General features: G+C 44.8%; 1 protein-coding gene across 1 annotated transcript in view; it reads right to left on the bottom strand.

Moving 5' to 3' along the window:
- DYNC1H1 (dynein cytoplasmic 1 heavy chain 1) overlaps window positions 1-20,824 on the bottom strand; it is a 3,754,902-nt gene that overhangs the window by 2,714,213 nt on the left and 1,019,865 nt on the right. The gene's annotated exons all lie outside the window — the stretch shown is intronic.

Here is a 20,824-nt window from a genome sequence, read left to right on the forward strand (position 1 = left end):
TAAACTGTATTTGCTTTAATACTGCTACACACTCAAGTGTGCTAACTTGCACTGCATTTGAATTGTTTTACTGCTGTTTTTGCTGCTTTTCTGAAAAAAAAAGTTCCAAACTTGTCTCCCACCTTTCCTGTAACTAGTCAATCCAGATACAGACTTGCTGTATCCAGGACTGTTTATAAGCTTCTGAGCCCCCCCCCCCAAGCCTTTCTGTGTTGAACGGAAGCCTTCTAGCTCATCAGCGGGAGTGGTAAAAGCACTAGGTAGCCTATCTACCACAAGAGGAGTGGTTTCTGGCCCAGAAATTGTAGTTTATTGAACGTTTGTGCAGTTTTTCCATCCCTTTCAACTTTCGTGTTTAAAAGCCCGCATTTGCACAGGCTTGCTCTTGTTTAAGCTCTTCTCCGCAGCGCTGAGCTGAGGTAAACTATTACTGGTACCAGAAAGTCTGCTCATCAGTTCCCTTAGATCTTGCTAGTTCTTTCTCTTGCACTTCATATAGCCTAATCGCTTTGCACTTAAACAGGTTTTTGTAGCAATTTTAGCACACCTAAGAGCCATCAGTACTAGTCGGTCTTGATGGAAATAGCTCCAGTACTTAGTAGTTATGACCACCCCTCCTGGCATGATTAAAGGGCATTTCCCTGTGCTTTCTCCTATTAACCTGGAGCACTTGAGCATTCTGAGGTAGTGTAGCAACTGTCTCATGTACACAGACAACCCTCTCCTCTTACCTCCCAACACTCAGACTTGTGAGAGATGCACATATCACCATATTGGAAGTTACGGATTCTCCAGAAAAGAACAGATTAGCTGGTCAAGAGGAGAAGGTAAACACCAGCACCATGCCACATAGGTTCATAGGTAGGAACTAGGCTATCGGCCCAAGGGCCTATGTAAGCCTAGCCAACAAGGTTCCCTGGCTTACGCCACCCAAGAAAGTTATTTTACTGTGCCACTGTCAAGAAGAGACAGTAGTGATTCCCGGGGTGTATTTCCTGTTTCCCATCCACTCAAGATTTTTCTTCAAGAGTGCTAATGAAGAACTTTGCTTGACATAGATGGGTAGCCTGTTTCAGACTATGGGAAGTCTCTGGGACAGGAATCTATCCCTCCAGCATGTCCTGTTTATTGTGGTGACAAGGTTTAGGTCCCTAGAGCGTGTAGCTCGGAGGGATTGGAATTTCTTTAGGTGTAGCATGTCCAACAGCTCTGGGTTTGACATAGCTTTATATATTAGGCAGAGATCACCTCAGAGTAGGCAATATGCTATGGAGTAAAGCTGGAGTTTTTTGAGGCGGTCAGTGTAAGGCATTTGTTTGAGGCCAGTAATCCTCTGAGGTACTTCTGTGGCCTTTCCAGCTGCTGCAGATGTCTTGTGAGGTACATTCCAAAAGGGGTGTTGTACTCTAAAATGGGTCTAATGAGTGTCGAGTAGAGGGGAAAAATGACCTCTTTTTCCTGGATGAGAACCCTTTTATGATGGTGTGCCACGCAGAAGGACTTCCTGACTACTGTGGCGATGTGACTATCAAAGGAGAGACTACTGTCCACCTGGGTCCCAAGGTCTCTTATCACACATTCGGTGTTAAGTAGATTGCTGCCTATGTGCTAGTTCAAGGGTACAGAGTATTTACCAAAGGGGATGACGCTGCACTTTCTGGCACTGAGCTTGATGGAACACACAGCCCTCCAGAACACCCACTATCACAGCTCTCACATAAAAACACAAATCAAACACCCACCTTCGCAGAGGCTCTCAATAGAAACTTTCCCCAAACAGCAGAGACCTCCAAGACAAATGCACTCTACCACCACAACACAGCACAAACCACAGGACACAGATCACCTCCACAGTGTGCCCCTCAACCTAAGCCCCCAAAGCTAAACACCTTGCCCAATACACTAATCATAGGTAACTCAATAGTGAGGCATACAGATGTTCCACTCACTAGGTTGAATAAGGAGAAAGTAACAGTCAGCTATCAGGTGCCAGAATCCAACACCTAATACACACACTCAGGTCACTCTACAAGTAGAAGTATGACTCTGTCATTGTCCATGTGGGTGTGAATGACGTGAGACGCACCTCCATGGACTACTTGGAGAGACATGGTGAAGCTCTCAGATTATGTGGCTCAAGCAGGTATGACACTAGCCCCGAGCAGTATCCTACCATCACCCAGAATGATACCGCAGTACAAAAAAATTGACTGACTTCAACAATTGGCTAAGTTTCTGGTGTCATTCTAAGGGGATCCAGCATCTGTCCTGCTTGGGATGACAAGCCTGACAGACCTCGATGCTTTGCCAGACATTACCTGCATCTGTTACCCCTGGGTTTCCAGGTACTGACTAAGGCTTTTGTCACCCCTAAAATGCCTTTTTAGGCGGTGTTCCAAAGACCAAATTACCACCGTAACAGCTATAAATAAAAGCAGTCAGCGTTATGCTGCACAATGCTAGAAGTCTAAATCTCAAGATGCACTAGCGCGAAGCACTCAGATGGAGAAAATAGACATTTGTGCTGTAACAGAGACCTGGTTTAAAGTGGCAGAAAGCACCCCTGGCACTACCAAGGCTGTAACTCATTCCACACCTTTTGGCTCAGAAACATGGACCGAAGTTCCAAAGGTGGTGGTGTCTCCATATTCATGAAGAATACGCACACCTCCAGACTAGTAGCCCAGCATAATGCATCTGAGATACTTTAGGTACAACACTGGGTAAGACTGCAATCCAGGTTATAGCCTGCTATAGGTCATCAACCATGTCCCTAGAATCACTCCACGTTCCTAAGCACCCTGGAATCCATCAAGGTCCAACCCAACACACTCATACTAGGAGACTTCAACTACCCCTCCATCAACTGGGAAAACTACTCAAGCACCAATGCACTGGGCCCAGCGCTTCCTGGAATTCATCAATTCCAATGCCCTGGACAAGCACATTCTTACCCCCACTAGAGGAAGCAACATCCTTGTCCTGGTTATTACTGACATGGGCAATCGTTCCTCTACACCAAGTCAATTCCTCCCTGGTTAGATCCGACCACAAGCTAATAATCATGGAAATCCACGTCACCCACACCCCCTCAAAAGGTATCCACCATGAAAAACTTCTCCAAAGCCTATTTTGGACTCCTAAAAACAGAGGTGTCCAACTTCACAGCACCCATGACAATGGAAAACAGATGCATGGCTGCCAAATCATATACCAATGCACTGTACGAAAAAGTACATAAATGCATGGAATTAGCCATACTCAACAGAACCAAGATGCTCTCCTCCAAAGAAAAAAGGAAGCCAGTCTGGTGGTCCCCTGCTATTAATAAACTCTACAACAGAAGGAAGAAAATGTTGCAGAAAAAGGTGAAGTCCCATGACTGGAAAAATTCCCTTATTAGCCTCAAAAACCTCCAAAGTCAGCTATGAAGGCAGAATTGCAGCAGACGCTAAAGAACCACAAAGCCTTCTTTAGTTATATCAAGAATCTCCATGGCAATATCCAGATATGCTCTGAGTTACTGCACAATGGTATCTCTCCTATACTGAGCCAACAGATATTGCCAACATAACAGCAGACAGATTCAGTGCCAACTTTACCCCCCCCCCCCCCAAGGGCCAATCCCAATACCAGAAGAATGCCTGGCACCTTGCATTACTGCAGCACGGGTTAAAGCTGCATTGTCTAAGGCCAAGAATACATCTTCCATGGGACCAGACAACATCCCTTGCTGTGTTCTACATTAAATACAAAGTGAACTGGCACCACATCTGTGTGCTCTGTTCACTCACAGCCTCACCTCAGGCTTTGGCCCTACCGAATGGCGCACTACTACAGTCATCCCTCTCCATAAAGGAGCGACTACAGACCCTGGAAATTATTGCATTAGCCTGACGAGTCTGATATGCAAGGCTAAGGAGCGCATCATCATGGACCTAATTAACACGGATATAGGGAATCTCCAAACTCTAGATCACATGCAAGTTGGTTTTGTGAAAGGTAAATTATGCCTTCGCAACCTGGTTGACTTCTTTGGGTCAGTCAACAGAGCAGTGATGAAGGTAAGGCAGTTCATACAGCCTACCTTGAGCTGGCCAAGGCCTTTGATATAATTCCTCACTCAGGAATTATTGATAAACTCAAACTAGGCATCAACCCCTATATCATTAGGTGAGTTGTAAACTGACTCACAGACAGAACACACAGTATGAAAGTAGCAGACTCAAGTCAGACTGCCAACCATCCATGAGTGGAGTCCCACAGGGATCGGTCCGTGGCCCTCTCCTGTTTGGCATCTACTTCTCGGAAGTCCAGGCCAACATGGAGGGACTCTGGCTGACCAAATACGTAGACTGCAAGCTGGGAGCCATTTTTAACTCCCCAAGTGATGCAGACACCCTACAGAAAGGCCTCACTGAGACCAATGACTGGTGTCGAAACCATGGTCTTCAGCTTAATGCCAAAAAATGTGTAGACTTCTTTGACAAAACTCAGTTCCCACTAATGACCACATCAATGGGTGCCCACTGAACACTGAAGGAGTTAAGAGACCTGCGGAGAAAGGTTGACAGCAACCTCTCCTTCAAACCACCACATTGCCAGTGTGGTCAGAAAGTCCTATGTGGCACATCTTATTACCAAGGGTTTTGAATCCAGGAAGAAAGACATCATCATCTCTCTACTCTTCCCTCATTACAGAGTATAATGCCCCATTTGGCATGTACCTAGGCCTTAAACATATCCTACATGGACAGACTCAAAATAACTCCTGCTATTCTCTGTCTCCTATTGTCTACTAAGAGGTGAGCTTGCCTTATAAAACCATGTCTGACCTAGCTCAGTTAGAAATGCTACGTCTAATAAAATCCCTCCCCATCACACGCTCCAGAGACCTCAACCTCATTACCACAATCAACAGAACATGTTGGAGGGACAGGTTCATAACCCAGCGACTGCCCATGCTCTGGAACACATTTCCCATACATGTCAAGCAGAGCACCACACCAGCCCTCTTCAAGAGGGATCTTGATGACTGGACAGGAAATAGAAAGTTCACCCAGGGATCACTCCAGTGGCTCTACTTGATAGTGGTACTGGAAACTAATGACAGGTGGGACAATGCCAGGGCACTTCTATGAGCTAGCCTTGTAAAGGCCCCAGGGCCATTAGCCTAATACACATCTACGAACCTATGAACTAGGCTTATAAGGGCCTCAGGGCCAATAGCCTAGTAACCTCCTATAATTGCTTCCCATAGGGATCATACTAATTGCTAGAGGAGCTTCATAGTGATAGGAGAAAAGATAATGGTAGATTTGTGGTAGTAAAGGGATCCTGGCAAGGGAGGAGGATTACCATTGGCATTTACTTATATTCTACCTAAAATTGCTATTATGGAGCAGCAGGAAATATTCCTTACAGGTGGAAACGAACATTATATGCAACAATGAGGATGCATCTAGGGAACAGAGGACAGAATTCTTGGAAAAAAAATTATGAAAGTGGTATGGGAGATGTGAATTCAATAGCAGGTACTGAGAATTTACATATTACTCTCCAAGTTACAATGCCTGGGTTAAACTAGACAAATTATATTACAATGGAACATGTGCATTTAGTTAAAAGCTTCGACACATCCAATAAATATTTTAGATCAAGTCAGTAAAAACTAAAATATAATGCAAGGTAATAAAGTACAAACGAGACACTGGTGCTTCCTTTACTACCTTTTAAAAAGAGATAAATTTAAGGAATGGGTAGTGGAAATTATTCGAGTCATTAGGAAGACACTTCAGAAATGCTATTAGGAAAGAGGCATTCCTTCAGAAATTAAGGCGAGTAATGATAAAATGAAAGTAGAGTTTAAAAATAGGATAGAACTAAAGGGATCTATATTAGAACATTGAAGTTTCAAAACTTTGAATGTTCTAATATCGAACCCTATTCAGCGAAAGCTGAAAATATCGAACAGAAAACCAAATTTTTTCCTAGGGAAAGAATTCGGTTGCCCATTTCTGTTGCTTCGGTATTTTCAGTGCTGTGGTGGAAAGTTACGAGTCTGGTTCAGGTAAGTGTGTGATCGAGTGCGGATGACGTTAGTTAGGGTGCGGGTTAGGTATGTGGGCGATAGTGTGGACGTGAGAGTAACCCTGTCAGTGTGGAATACTAAGAAGGGTGGAATAGCCATGAGGGCTTACAACTTTGACACTCTCCTGGCTGAGGTCAAGGCCACAAGGACGACTTCCATGTGCAGTGTTTTAAGGAAGCTTTATCTGCTGGCTCAAATGGAGGGAGTGTGAGCTTCTCTAAAATGTAGTTGAGGTCACATGGGGGGGGGGGGTTCCTAGGTGATCTGAGATGAAGGACCCCTTTAAGGAAAGCCTTAGCTGGTAGTCTGGAAGCAAGGGGAAAATCCAGAGGCAGGCATGCTGAAATGGCAGACAAGTGGACTTTAATGGATGAGAAGGGCAACTTTGTCTGCAACAGTTCACACAGGTAAGACAGCACTAGAGGGGTCTCGCTTTCCAGCAAGTCCAACTGCCTTTTGAGACACCATACTGAAAATCTCTTCCACTCTGATGGGCAAGAGTTCCTTGCATTTGGTTTCCTGGCCTCCTGCAGGACAGTGAGCATGTTCTCATTGTAAAGGTGTCAAAGGGATCAAAATCCTGTCACCCCAGGTGAGGTGTAGAGATTGCAATTGTGGGTGTATTTGGGATCCCTTGTGCTGTGGTGAGAAGGTCCACTCGGGGGTAACTTGTGACTGCCCTTGGATAGCTGTAAGAGGAGGGGGAACCAATGCTGTCTTGGCCAATAGGGAATCACCAGCAGGCTCTTCTCAACAAGTGGGAAGGGGGGAAATGCAGGAGAAACATCCCATTCCAGGAGATTGAGATGGCATCTGTTGCCACAGCCTGATGTAGAAGTCTGGTGCAAAAGGACAGAAGTTATCTGTTGATGGAGGAGACAAACGGGTCTATTTGAAGTGTACCCCACTGGTAGACCAGGTCCAAGAAGACATCTCTGTGAAGCATCCATTTGTGATTGTTCGTCATACATTTGCCGAGAGTCTGCCTGAGAATTCTGTTGTGAAGGAATGTAAACTGCCTGTAAGGTTATTCCCTGGGAGGTGGCCAGTTCCTACACCAGGAAAACCAGTCTGCAAAGCAAATAAGATTTGGTCGCCCCTGCTTGCCGAGATAACACAGAATTGTAGTATTGTCTGTAAAGATTTTGTGGTCCTGGTAGGCTGGTTTGGAAGGCTTGCAGTGCCAATAATATTGCCCACATCTCTCAGACATTGATGTGCTCTTTTCTTTGTGGTGCTGGCCACATTCCTTGCATTCTCAGGAGGCACAGAGTTGCTCCCCAGCCCAAGTCTGAGGCATTTGTGTGCATAATCTGTTTTGGTTGAGCTGGTTGAAAAGGAAGACCTCAGTTGAGGTTCTCCTGCTTCAACCACCACTGGACTTCTTGTTTGAGGCAGGGTAGGAGAGGTACCCTGGTACTCAAGGGGGTACGAGTGTTGTGTCCAAACTGACCTGAGGTACCACTGCAATTTCCTCATATGGATTCTTGCTAACAGTAGCATGGGGATAGTGGCTGCCATGTAGCCCAGGAGCCTGAGGTACTGCCTTGCAGTTAATTCTGTGGTCTTGAGGACCAAAAGTAGGTGTTGTGCCAAGCTTTCCACCTTTTGGGGGTGGGGCTTTCAATGTCTGTCCAAATCCTGCACCACAACCTCGGGCAGCACAATACCAGAGCACATCTATGGACTACGTTTGTAAAGGCTCCAAGGCCATTAGCCTAGTACACACCTATGAACACGACGACGATGTCTTGAGCAGGTTCCAACCATATCTGGGGGGGGGGATGGGGGGGCAGCTGAGATGTATATAATAGGGATTCTTCAGAAGAAGAATCAGAGAATTCCTCCTCTTCCCTCAGACAGGAATTTGATGTCAGAAGCCTAGGGCTCAGGATGGGAGGAGGTATAGTGAATGTCCCTGGAGTGGTAGGCTGTAAGGCCATAAAGACACTGAACAGACTTTGACTGAAGGCCTGCCAGTACGAGATCCTTTCAGGAGCAGGAGATGCACGGCTTCTTTTTTTCCTTGCTTTTGAGAGACCTAGTGGGCACCTGCATGGAGGAAGGCCTGGAATCCAGCGACTGTAAAATAACGGAGTCATCTGACAGTCCTGCCGACAATGCTGGTACCCCCCCCCCCCCCAGGCATCAGAAACAGACGTCAGAAAAGTCTGTGGCCGTGCCCTCCACGCAAGATTGTCCAGCTTCCATGAAGATACCCATGGTAGCCTAAGCAGCAGAGCCAGAGTCTTCAACCAGGCCATCTGCCACAGACTGAGGATCAGACGAAAGAGGTGCAGAGGTAGTCATACGCCTGACTGTCTTGGCCTTTTTCAGTGGTTTGGCACGTAAGTCGGCAGAAAGTACAGTTGTGTACCTACCATAAATGTAGATGTTAGAGTGTATTCACTGTTGCAGTCATTACAGTTGGGTTATCCTGCTGGCAGGCTACCCGCAGTCTGCCTGATTTCCAAAGTCTAGGTCTGGCGTCAGTTGCTGTCGCCTCCTCCCCGACGTCAGTGTGCCAGGGGTATAAAAGATGCAGCAGATGCCATTTTCTTCAGTTTTTCTTGCCCCAGATGTCAGGTGCCCCTAAAATGGTAGGCTAAATTAAGCCAATAAGAATGCATACACAAAAAACTTTTCCTTCATCTACAAGCAAATACATCACATAGGCTGTATAGAATAGAGAAGTACAGATAAGTCCCAGCAAGGAAAAAAGGGGATGGTGGGAGGGTAACCTGGACTGCAACAGTGAATGCACTCTAACATCTACATTTATGGTAGGTACACAACTGTACTATGTTCATAGTGTTTCACTGATGCAGTCATTACAATTGGGTTGAATCCCAAACCTAAGGTTGGAAGGCTGGTGCTAAATAGGATTAGGAGAGGCTATCAGGCTCTGCAGAACTGCAGTGGCAAAGCCTGCCCTGGATTTAGAGTAGAGAGGTAAGTGATAGTGCTTTGTAAAAGTATGCACTGAACTCCAAGTTGCAGCCTCTAAGATGTCTTTGGTTGGTACTCCTCTGAGGAAGGCTGCTGAAGTGGCTGCTGCTCTGGTTGAATGTGGCCTAATGCCCTTAGGCACTGATTTGCCATGCAGTGAATAGCAGAAACGAATGCAGTGGCCTATCCACTTTGAAATGGTCTGCTTTGAGATGGGCTTTCCTTGTGATCCTGCAGCATATGCCACTACAAGTTGTTCAGTCTTTCTGAAAGCTTTGGTTCTGTCCAAGTAGAAGTGTAGCTGCCTGTGAATGTCCAAAGAATGCAGAAGTCTCTCACCCTTATTCTGGGGGATTGGGTAAAAGGTAAGCAAATGAATTGTTTGGTTAAGGGCCACACTGGACACTACCTTAGGCATAAATGTAGGGTTTGTCCTCAGAGAAACCCTGTCAGGATGGAAAATGATAAAAGGTTCCACAGCCATGAGTGCCTGTAACTCTGAGACTAGTCTAGCGGAGGTTATTGCTAGGAGCAGAGCTGCTTTCCAGGATAAAAATTTTATATCAGCTGCAGAGGCAGTGTGAGTTTATCCAAGACATAGTTGAGGTCCCATGCAGGTATTGGTGCTCTCCTTGGAGGTCTTATGTTTTTGGCCCCTCTGAGGTACTGCCTTAGGAATGGATGAGAAAAAAATTGGTGGTTCTGTATTGTAATGAGCTGAAATGGCAGAGGCATGAATTTTAATTGATGAAAAGGAAAGGCCTTTATCCAGCATCTCAGTTAAGTATTGCAAAATCTGAGGAATATTTGGAACAATCATGTCAATACCTTGTGCCTGGTTCCAAGCACATAATCTCTTCCATTTTTCTGCATAAGATTTTCTGGTGCTAAGCCTACTGGCCTCCAAAATAACATCCATCACTGCTTTAGAGAGAGGTGCGTCTTGAATGGCTACATTATCCGCCATGCTGCCAGGTTTAAGGTCCTGAGTTGGCTGTGCAGTATCAGACTGTCTTGTTGGGTCAATAAGTGAGGAATTTGAGGTAATGTCCAAGCTGGGCATTGAGACAAGCTCTTTAGGATTGGGTACCAGTGCTGGCGGGGCCAGTCTGTGGCAATCAATATCATTTTTGGCTTCTCTTGTCTGACCTTGAGGAGTACCTTGGGGAGGAGAGGCAGAAGAGGAAAGGCATATACTGTTAGATTTTTCCAGCTGAAAGATAGAGCATCCATTTTCCATGCTTGCTTGTGATAAGTCCTTGTGCAGAATCTCTGTACTTGGCAGTTGTGAGGGGAGGCAAATAGGTCTACGTCCGGGCATCCCCAGTTCCTTGTTATCATGCTGAAGACTTATGGATCCAATTTCCACTCGTGGGGATCCATTAGGTTTCTGCTCAGTTCGTCTGCCAGAGTATTTATCCTTCCTGGCAGGAATTGTGCTTGCAGACGTACTTGGTAAGTCAATGCTGTGTCCCACAAGTTCATGGCTAGTCTGCAGAGGGGGTAGGAATTTTGTGCCCCCCTGCTTGTTTATGTACCACATGACTGTAGTATTGTCAATCTTTATCAGTAGTTGTCCTGGATGAAGTAGATCTTAGAAGGCAGTCAGGGCATTCTGAACAGCTAGCACCTCTCTGATTGATATGTAGATGCATTTGACTTGCGGACCATGTGCCCTGAATACATCTTCCTGCCAATATGGGCCTCCCAGGCATAATCTGATGCATCTGTTGTCAATATCTGCCTGGCTGTGGGTAAGGTGAATGGCTGTCCCGTGTTGTGGTGACAGGCTTTTGCCCACCATCGAAACTCCTGTTGCAGGCAGGGAATGAGGGTAATTACTGTTTCCAGGCTGTGGCAATGTTGAGTCCAAACACTTTTTAGATACCATTGAAGTTTCCTCATATGCAGTCTTGCATATGGAATTAGCAGAATGCAAGATGCCATGAAGCCCAAAGCCTGCAGAATTTTTCTTTGCAGATAACTGGGCCTTTGTTGCTAACATTTTGAAATAAGTAGTCAGTTGTCTGTGTTTGTCTGGCGTGAGATAAGCCATCTGGGCAGTTGTATTTAAGCTTGCACCCAGGAATATTATCTCTTGAGAGGGTACAAGTTTTGATTTCTTTTCGTTTACTGTGTACCCTAGACCTGTTAGTAATCTTTTTACAAACGCCAGATGCTGTAGTAGAATGTCCTTGTTCTCTGCTTGAATAAGGCAGTCGTCCAAGTAAGGATATATTTGTATTCCTCTTGCCTGGCATTTTGTGAAGACCCTGGGCGCAGTAGATAAGCCAAAGAGCAGTGCAGAGAATTGGTAGTGCATTGAGCCAGCTATAAATCGGAGGCATCTTCTGCATGATTGTCCGATTGGGACATGCAGGTATGCCTCTTTTAGGTCTAAAGTCACAAGCCAAGACTTCTTGCCCAGCATGGGCAGAAGCTGCTGCAAAGTTAACATTTTGAATTTTGGAATATCCAGGAATGTGTTTAGGATAGACAGGTCCAGTACTGGTCTCCAGGCTTTGTCCTTTCTGGGCACCAAGAATAGCCTTGAGTAAAATCCTAGTCCCTGCTCTTGCTGTGGTACTTGCTGAATGGCTCTCATGTCCATGAGGGATGAAACTTGTTTTTGTGCCTCTGCACATTGATTGCGTGGCAGGTCTGGCATACCGTTTGGCCTTGGCATGGTGTGAAAATGGAACCTGTAGCCTTGTGATACGATATTTAAGACCCATTTGTCCTGCGTGATCATTTGCCAATTTTGTGAAAAAAGTGCTAGTTTCCCCCCAAAGGAGCTGCCAGAAGATAAGTGCTTGGTGCTGGCAGGGGAAGTCATTGAGACTGCTTCCTGTATGGCTGTGATTTTTCCTCTCCGCTTTTGGAGGTAGAAGCACCCCATTGTTTTGGCCTGTATAAGCCTTAGGGCTGTGATCTGCCTCTGGGGCGTCTGCATCTGCCTCTTTGTGGCCTGACACTGGAAAGGACCAATTCTTTGTAGGCCAGTTCCTGCTAAATCTGGGAGGTTGTACCTGTAAGAAATCCTTGACTGTTTGCATAGATTTAGCTTTGTCCTCCATTTTCTTCAACACCTCTAATGCTGTAACACCAAACAAGGTATCATGCTGTAATGGAGCATCTAATAGTTTTGCTTTAACATGATGGGCAGATTCTGTTCTTTTAACCAAGCATGCCTCCTAATGACAGAACCTGTAACAGCTGCCCTGCAGGAGGCCTCTAGAGAATCAAAACAACATTGCAAAGTATGCTTTCTCACTTGTTCAGCTGCCTGCAATAAATCCTGCATTTCTTTGTTTTCTGCACATTCTAAATTTGTCAACATTTTCTGTTTAAGCAGTGACATAAGATATTGCTGATATTTAAGCATATGAAACTGACAGTTTAAAGCTCTTACAGCCAAGGTAGCATCTACCAAGGAAAATCTTTTCCCCCCATTTGTCCAGGCCTTTGAATCCCTATCAGAGGGGATAGGGTTTTTAGCAGTGGAAGCCTTGACCCCTTTGGGACCCTGAGAGAGTTTCTGGGTCAGCAGCAGGGTTTTTATAAAGAAATTTATGTGAATCAGGAACCCTGTAGTATCAGTCTGGCTTAACAGGAGCTGGTGGTAAAGAGTCAGGAGACAGACCGGACTCTGAAAATACATCATCTACAATGTCTAAAACAGGAGGAATAGCAAGGGGCCTGTGCTGAGGTAATAAAAGGAGGTCTCTGAGCCTTTTCTTGGAATCTGAGTAATCTTGGCTCTCCCAGTGGAAATGCTCCCTCATAGTATGCATGGTCTCCCCCCAAAAGAATAATCCTCAGGAGGAGAGGCTGAAGGGACAGATTCTTCAGCATCAGAATCCTTATAGGGAGGAAGAGTATATTCCTGTTCAGAAGAGGAATCAGAGGAAATGGAAACCTGATCTGAAGATTCATATTCTATCTCTTGCCTAGGCCTCTTATCAGGAGGGGGATGGGAACCCCTGATCAAATTAATTAGGTCTTTGGCCATTTTAAAGCATCTGTTTTTTAGGCATGGAGGCCTGTCCAGAAGAATGCTGTACTTGTTTCTTTGTCTTTAGAGCTGCTTTAGTCTTTGCCTTAGAAGCAAAAGTTGGTTTTACATGTAACTGTGTAGGCCTGAAAACAGCCTGAGAAGCCGGTGCCTGCTCAGCGGCTCCGGACCCATCTGAAGAAATAGTTTGAGTGTCCAATACCTTGAGTTTCCAGCGGCCTATTCGGCTCCATGTGGAAGTCGGAAGCGGCCTGTGGCTCTGAGGTAGCGGGCGTCAGGGGCTGTGAAAGCGCCTCACTGAGAACCGGCGAACTGATGACGGGCCTAGCGGAAGCCTCGGTTTTGGACCTTGGATGCCTGTCCTTTTCTTTTTCTTTGCGCTTTTTATAAACTCCGGTAGTCGGCTGTTCCGACAGCATTATATAATTGAGTCTTCTGCCAAAGTAATGAAATGCAAAATCATACCGACGCTTAATAGTGCGTTGCTTAAATCTAGCACAAAACCGACAGCTAGCAACGTCGTGGTCAGGGCCTAGGCAAGGAATACAGTAAGAATGGAAATCCTTTTGAGGTATTTGCTTGCCCACAAGAAATACAATTATTAACTTTGACATCAGTCTGGAGCAAGAAAAAAGTTTCCCCAACGGGGTACTTAGCTTTAATGAAGACTTCGGATCTGAAATTCGAATTTGAAAATCTCAGGAGTCGGCCGACCGGCACTTGCGAACTGCTTTTACTTCGGGCACCGCGCAGCAAGAAAGACTGAAGAAAATGGCGTCGGCTGCATCTTTTATACCCCTGGTACACTGACGTCAGTGAAGAGGCGACAGCAACAGACGCCGGACCTAGACTTTGGAACTCGGGCCGACTGCGGGTAGCCTGCCAGCAGGATAACCCAATTGTAATGACTGCAACAGTGAAACACGAACATCCCTCCATACCAAAGGCTGTTTGAGACTTCGGTTTTCTAGGTATCAGTTGAACTCATGCAGACAGCTGCGGAGAGTTTTGGGTAAAAACGTCTGGCAGATGGTGCAGGCCTTGCAGGCGTGCAACCTACCTAAAAAAAAAAAAAAGGACACTGATTGTGGGCATCCTTGTGAGGTATCTGACAGCCACACTTACACTTTTCTGGATGACATCAACAAGCATTAGGATAAAATAAATGACTGAAAAGGTTCCCCAAAAGGGCACTTACCTGATAACTTCTGAATCAGATAGCCAGGATGACAGAACTCCTGACGTTCTACTGGCAGCTAAGAAGTTCGCAGGTCTGGCGCATGCAGGCATCACTTTGATGGCCCACGTTCTTGGCAGCCACATCAGACGTCCCACGCACAATACAATGACTGAAATCTTTTGTATATTGGACGGAAGTTTGGGTAGCAAGAGGAGTAAACCCATACATGATGAATACTGCAACATGTGAATAGAAGGACATCAGCTGACTGTTTGGGAGCTCCATTTGCAAGAGTTCGTTAATCTCTTCTGGGTCTCTGTAACCAGACCTCTGTCCCAAGAATTCTTTCATTTGAAAGATGGTTTCCTCAAAAGGTGAAATCTTCTCCTGGGGAATCTGTGCCATTAGACCCTCCTCTGGGGAAGAGTACAAGTGAGATTCATCCCCAGACAAAACCTTTTTCGGATGAAAGCTCCGGAGCAGGTTTACCTTTGGGGGTAGATGCAGTAGGGGTCTGAACTGAAGTAAGGGCTTGGTGTAGGACTCAGAAGGCGTTCTAAGGCCTTGGGTGAAAGCCTGCCAGTCAGGAAGTTGATCGGAGATCGTGGGTGTCTGCCAAGGAGCAAGATGTTTAGTTTTTGACTTCTTTTTATGGGACTCAGACATCGAGGTATCGGAGATCAGGTGAAGAGTGGGAGGGGCTGGACACCAGACGGCACTCAATATCAGAGCTAACATCCTCACAAACCACACATTGCGAGAGGATATGATGAGCCTAGGCTCCAACTCTGCGACAGAATCTGACACCTGAGATTCCCTCTGGGACATGCCCTCAGTTTCTTAAACGGCGTCTACCTGGGATCCCGCCAAAGGGAGGTCTGAGGATTTTGGCTTAGACTCCTGGCCTTCATCGGCCTCGAGAGGCATGGCTGGAAGGGAGAGCGCAGCAGTCTGTTCGGGCCTAGATTTTTTGGCCTTTTTGACTGGCTGCTCATCCGAGGACCTGACATCGGATCCATCGATTTGGCCAAATGTTTGAGACGTTGGTTTTCTAACTTTAGTTTTAAGGCAGCCAAAGGATTCCAGAGGGTTTTGGGAACAAAGGCCTGACAAATACTACAAGTAGTGCAGTCGTATTCTTGGCCTAAGTAAAACAGGCAGAGCTCATGCACATCTTTATGTGGAATTTGTCTTCTACACTTGCCCTTTCCACCAGACATGAAAGTTCCCACAGCAGTAGCAAAAGTATCAAAAACCCCCTATGGAGTACTTGACTGAAGTCGGATAAGATGAGCGTTTCATACGGGATAACTTTTCCAAAGTGACGACCAGAGCTGGCAGTCACACAGGTGGCAGAAACGTTCTCAGGAAGGTGCGAGCTGACATCAAGTTTTGTATCAGACATCTGTTTATGGTCGATGTCCAGAGACACAGGATGCTACACATTCAAGTGGTAACATCTACCTTTTGTAAAATGGCTGGACAGACAAGAGTCACCAGAGGCAAACTCCCTTGTATTATGAATACAGCAGCATATAAATAGAAGGATATTAAGCAATGTATAATGTTTGCAACTAAGAACATGCTAACATAGTTTTGCTTTTATAAATGTCTTAAACGATCATTCAATATATATGTTAAAGAGGATACATTTTTTCTCCACCTAAGGTAGCAATCTTCTATTTGGGCAGTATTACTACTGAATATTTCTGCACAAGTGTTAACTACGTCACATTTAAAATGGTTTCCAGAAATTATGTATTATACATTTCATTAGCAGCTACAGCTGCACTTCACACACTGATCTTTCACGGGGGGGCAACTAGCCAATTTCACAAAACAGTAATGATGTCCTGTATCCAAATAGAACATTGAGGGTCGGGCATTTATAAAATACCTCTATCCTGAAGGGACATGGGTGCCACGCCTAGTGCACATTTCTTATTCCCCATCCACTAGCCTAGGCTGCTCTTAAACTGGGTAATACACAAACTCCGCTTCATATGGGAGGCCTGTTCCCTAGGAAGGCAGTCTCTGGGACACAGTCTCTCCAGCATGTTCTGTTTAAGTTACAGAAATTTAAGGTCCTTACAAGCTCATTATTTCTGGTACTCAGACTTGCAAATATGTAGGAAATTCATAAGTGTGGGGTTTGCAGAGGTCTTCTAAGCCAGGCATAGATCATCCCTCGGTAATCTGCAGGAGACTGAGTAGAGGTAAAGGGCTTTAAGGCACTCTGCATAAGGTCGGTTTGTTACACCCTGTATTGTTTTTGTAAGGAACCTCTGAGGTCCTTCTTGCTGCTGCATATACCTGGTCAGGTACATACCAAAGGAAGCACTGTACTCTGACTGGTCTGATAAGGGCAGAGTACAGTGAGATTACACTCTCTTTGGACCTAGATGCAATGCCCTTAACTTAAGTCACAGAACAAAAAAGGATTTTCACTACTATGATCACATGGTGGTCAAAGGTAAGCTTGCCTATGTGCATACCCCAGAATTCCCTGACCACTGGGGTCAACTCTTAAGGGTGCATTATCAACAAGGTAATAAACCAGGATGGTTGCCTTCCCAAAGGGTACAATTATGCATACAGCATTGAGCTCAAGACCATGACTGACACTATTTGTTATTGAGAGAGACCTTCTTTGAGGAATGCTAGTGTCTGGATGGGAGTTGATAACCCTAAGCTTGCAATCAACAAACTTCGCCATAAACCTTCAACATTTGCTTCCATTTCATAGAAATGGATACCAAAAAAGGAGTGGGCCCAGTACTGAGCCCTGGGAACTCAGCTAGTGGCTGGTCTCTTGGTGAAGGTGGCCTCACCTATTTGGACCTAATGGGTCCTATCCGTTAGCCAGATGGCTATCCAGTGGGTAATAAAAGGGTTTATACCTAAATTAGTGTGCTTGTCTATAATGTCTAAGTGGGGTACTGTATCAAAAGCCTTGGCCAGATTGAAGTAAACTGTATGCCCAGTCAAACCTTCATCCAATGCTTTGGTGACCCTCAATAAAATGTTCACCAGACTTAATATGCATGACCTTCCTTTAACAAAGCTAAACTGACGGGTCCAGGAGTTTGCAGGTTACTTATATCCTCATTAATCATGTCCATGATGACTCTTTCCATGAGCTTACAAGAGGATGGTAAGACTTACAAGCCTGTAGTTACCTTGATCAGTGGTAGGACCTCTTTATGTAGGGGAATGTCTGCAGCAAATCTTCCATTCGTTGGGTACAAAACCTGACTGAAGGCTCCAGTTAAAAAAGTGATGCAAGTGGACCAGAAAGGTCATATTTCATGCAATTCATTAAACATCCCAGGATGTTAAGAGGACTAATGATGTAGTGCTTTTGGCCTTGGAAAAAGTGCACTGATAACTTGTTCCCTAGTAATGGTTGGGAGGACTTATGTATTTTCTTCCTTGGTAAGGTCAGTACTCTAGCATCCACCCCACTCGCTTTTTTTTTGAGATACTACAGCAGGTGCTGCCCTTATGACATTTGCACTGTACACCTTATCTGTTTAAAAACTTTCATTTGTCCCTCTAGTGCTTGTAAACTGAAACCTCTCCTCTGTGTAATTATCTCTTGGCTAGTGGGGGCTGGTTCTTTTGTGTTCTTGTAAAAAAAAAAGTTTCTGTCTTTTGCACACAGTGCAGACTAGAGAGGTTGTTGACTGCAACTGAGCTACAAAATATAAGTATCTTGATTTTTTTTAATATTTTTACAGATTACTGTTTTTACAATTTAATATATATAAAGCACTTTGTCTATTCAGTATCTTCACAAATCCTTATCTGTTTAAAAACTTTCATTTGTCTCTCTAGTGCTTGCTGTCTGTAGGCTATATACTTGGTGGCTTTGCAGTTTCCCGCCACTACTGTGACACACCTCCCAGTCTAGTGTCATTAGCTCATTCTGCTTAATACAGAGAGAACATTTGATAAGGCCTTCTGTTCTGTCCTTCTCAAACATTTTGGAAATATACAGTATATTTCAGAGCATTTGTTATAACTGTATTTGCTATAACTGATTTAAGTATTTTTTCTGGCTTTTTGATTATTTACTGCTTAGCGACTGCATTTTAGCCTGTTTATACAGCTCTGCATTCTAGTTAAACTGTTTTTGTGTTGATTAACTGTTTTGCACTTTTAAAAAGTTAGTTGTTGCTTAATTTTACCTGTAGGCTAACACACACTAGTGCGCTAGCTGCTTAAAAGCATTTATAGCATTTACTGTCTGTTTTCTGCAAAAAAAAAAAAAAAAAAAAATTCTTGTTTTCCCGCCTTACTGAACTAGAATAGTCCAGTCTTCAGAGTTTGCTGATCTCTGGGCTTTGTCTTGGTTCCTGTGCTATTCCATATCCTTATTTGGATAAAAGGAAGCGTCTTTGTTCACCAGTGGGAGTGGGGAGCACTGAGCGGCCTGTTTGTCCCTAGAGGAGTGGTTCCAGCCAGAAACGTGTAGTCTATTGGCCATTTTGGGTCAATTCCTAGCTCTTTTCAGCCCCCTGTAATAAAGCCCACTTTAGCAAGCTTTTTCGCTTGTATTCAACTCAGCACAGCTCCTCGTGGTGTCCTGCAGAGTTCTACAAGCAGCAGAGAGCAAAAGAGTGACTTTTTCCTGATTTAAGTATTTTTTTCTGGCTTTTTGATTATTTACTGCTTAGCGACTGCATTTTCGCCTGTTTATACAGCTCTGCATTCTATTTAAACTGTTTTTTGTGTTAACTGTTTTGCACTTTTAAAAAAGTTATTTGTTGTTTAATCTTACCTGTAGGCTAACACACTCAAGTGCGCTAGCCGTTTAAAAGCATTTATAGCATTTACTGTCTGTTTTTCCTCTGTTTTCTGCAAAAAAAGAAAAAAAGAAAAAAAAAAAATCTTGTTTTCCTGCCTTACTGAACTGGAATAGTCCAGTCTTCAGAGTTTGCTGATCTCTGGGCTTTGGCTTGGTTCCTGTGCTATTCCATATTCTTATTTGGATAGAGGGAGGCTTCTTTGTTCACCAGTGGGAGTGGGGAGCACTGAGCAGCCTATTTGTCCCTGGAGCAGTGGTTCCAGCCGGAAGCTTGTAGTCTATTGGCCATTTTGGGTAAATTCCTAGCTCTTTTCAACCCCCTGCTATAAAGCCAGCTTTAGCTCGCTTTTGCGTGATTTAGCGCAGAGTTGCCCATAGAGCACCATCGGGCAGCGCCAGTTAAACAAGGTTAAACTATTTCTGTCTCCGTAAGGTCTGCTTTTCAATTTTTCCCTTGGAACTTCTCTACTTGCAATCTAAACAGTCTATTCTCTATCTCAAAAGCTCAGCACTTGCTCCTAAATCATTTTTATATAGGTAAAGCTCAGCACTTGCTCCTAAAGCATTTGTATATAGGTAAAGTACTTGTATACTAAACAAAGTACTACATTAGCCTAGAATCCCCTTGAGTACCCATTTCCCTATAGGTCCCTTCTGACTCAGTTACACAGCAAACTTTTTCTAGCATGTCGAAGGGTCAGTTGCTAGCCTCCTCTCCTGTTCAGCTGGTAAATCTGGGCATCTTGAGGCAATGTTACAATTGCCTCATGTACACAGACAACCCACTCCTTCTCCCACAAAACACAAATACATGTGAGAGATGCAACTATATAGCCAAACTGGAGGCTGAGCTCTCTCAACTCAGGACTGGCAAGACCAGACAGGAGGAGAAGGAAACCACGCACACCACAAATGCAGTTTCACATAGAACTATCACAACTGCAAAACAAACACATAAACACACAAAGACATACTCAGAGGCACTGATCAAAAATCTACCAAAACTACAGAGGCCTCCAAAGCAGACACCCAAGCAACTGCCACCTCAAGACATAAGACATGCAACACATAGTTCTCAAAGTCAGTGTGCTAAACAGTCACAGCCCTTAAGGCCAAACACAATGCCAGACACACTTGTTATAGGTGACTCCATAGTCAGACACACTGACGTCCCACACTCACCAGACTGAACAAGGAAAAGATCACAGTAAGCTGCCTGTCAGGCGCTAGAATCCGCCACATAACACAAGCACTCAGGTCACTCCACAGCAAGTACAAGTATGACTCAGTCATTGTCCATGCCGGTGTGAACGACCTGAGACGTACCTCCCTGGACTACATGAAAAGAGACAGAGGAGCTCCCAGATTATGTAGCCCAGGCCGGTATGACCCTGACCCTGAGCAGTATCCTACCCTCACCAAGAATGATGCCACAATACAGAGACAAAATGATCAGCTTTAATAATTGGCTTAATTACTGGTGTCATTCTAAGGGGATCCAATGTCTGCCTGCCTGGGATGACATGCTTGACAAGCCACGCTGTTTCGCAAGGGACGGCTTGCACCTGTCACCCCTGGGCTTCCGGATATTGGCAAAGGCTCTTGCCACCCCCATAGTGCCTTTTTAGGCAAGGCTCAAATGATAAACCTACCGCCCTAGAAAACAAAAATGGAGAAAAACTAAGGGTAATACTGCTCAATGCCAGAAGTCTAAACCTCAAGATGCACCTCAAGCCCTCCTCAGTATGGAGAACATCGATGTCTGTGCTGTGACTGAAA

This window comes from Protopterus annectens, chromosome 6.part0 (genome assembly GCF_019279795.1).
Source record: "Protopterus annectens isolate FY-2018-M chromosome 6.part0, PAN1.0, whole genome shotgun sequence".
NCBI lineage: Eukaryota > Metazoa > Chordata > Ceratodontiformes > Protopteridae > Protopterus > Protopterus annectens.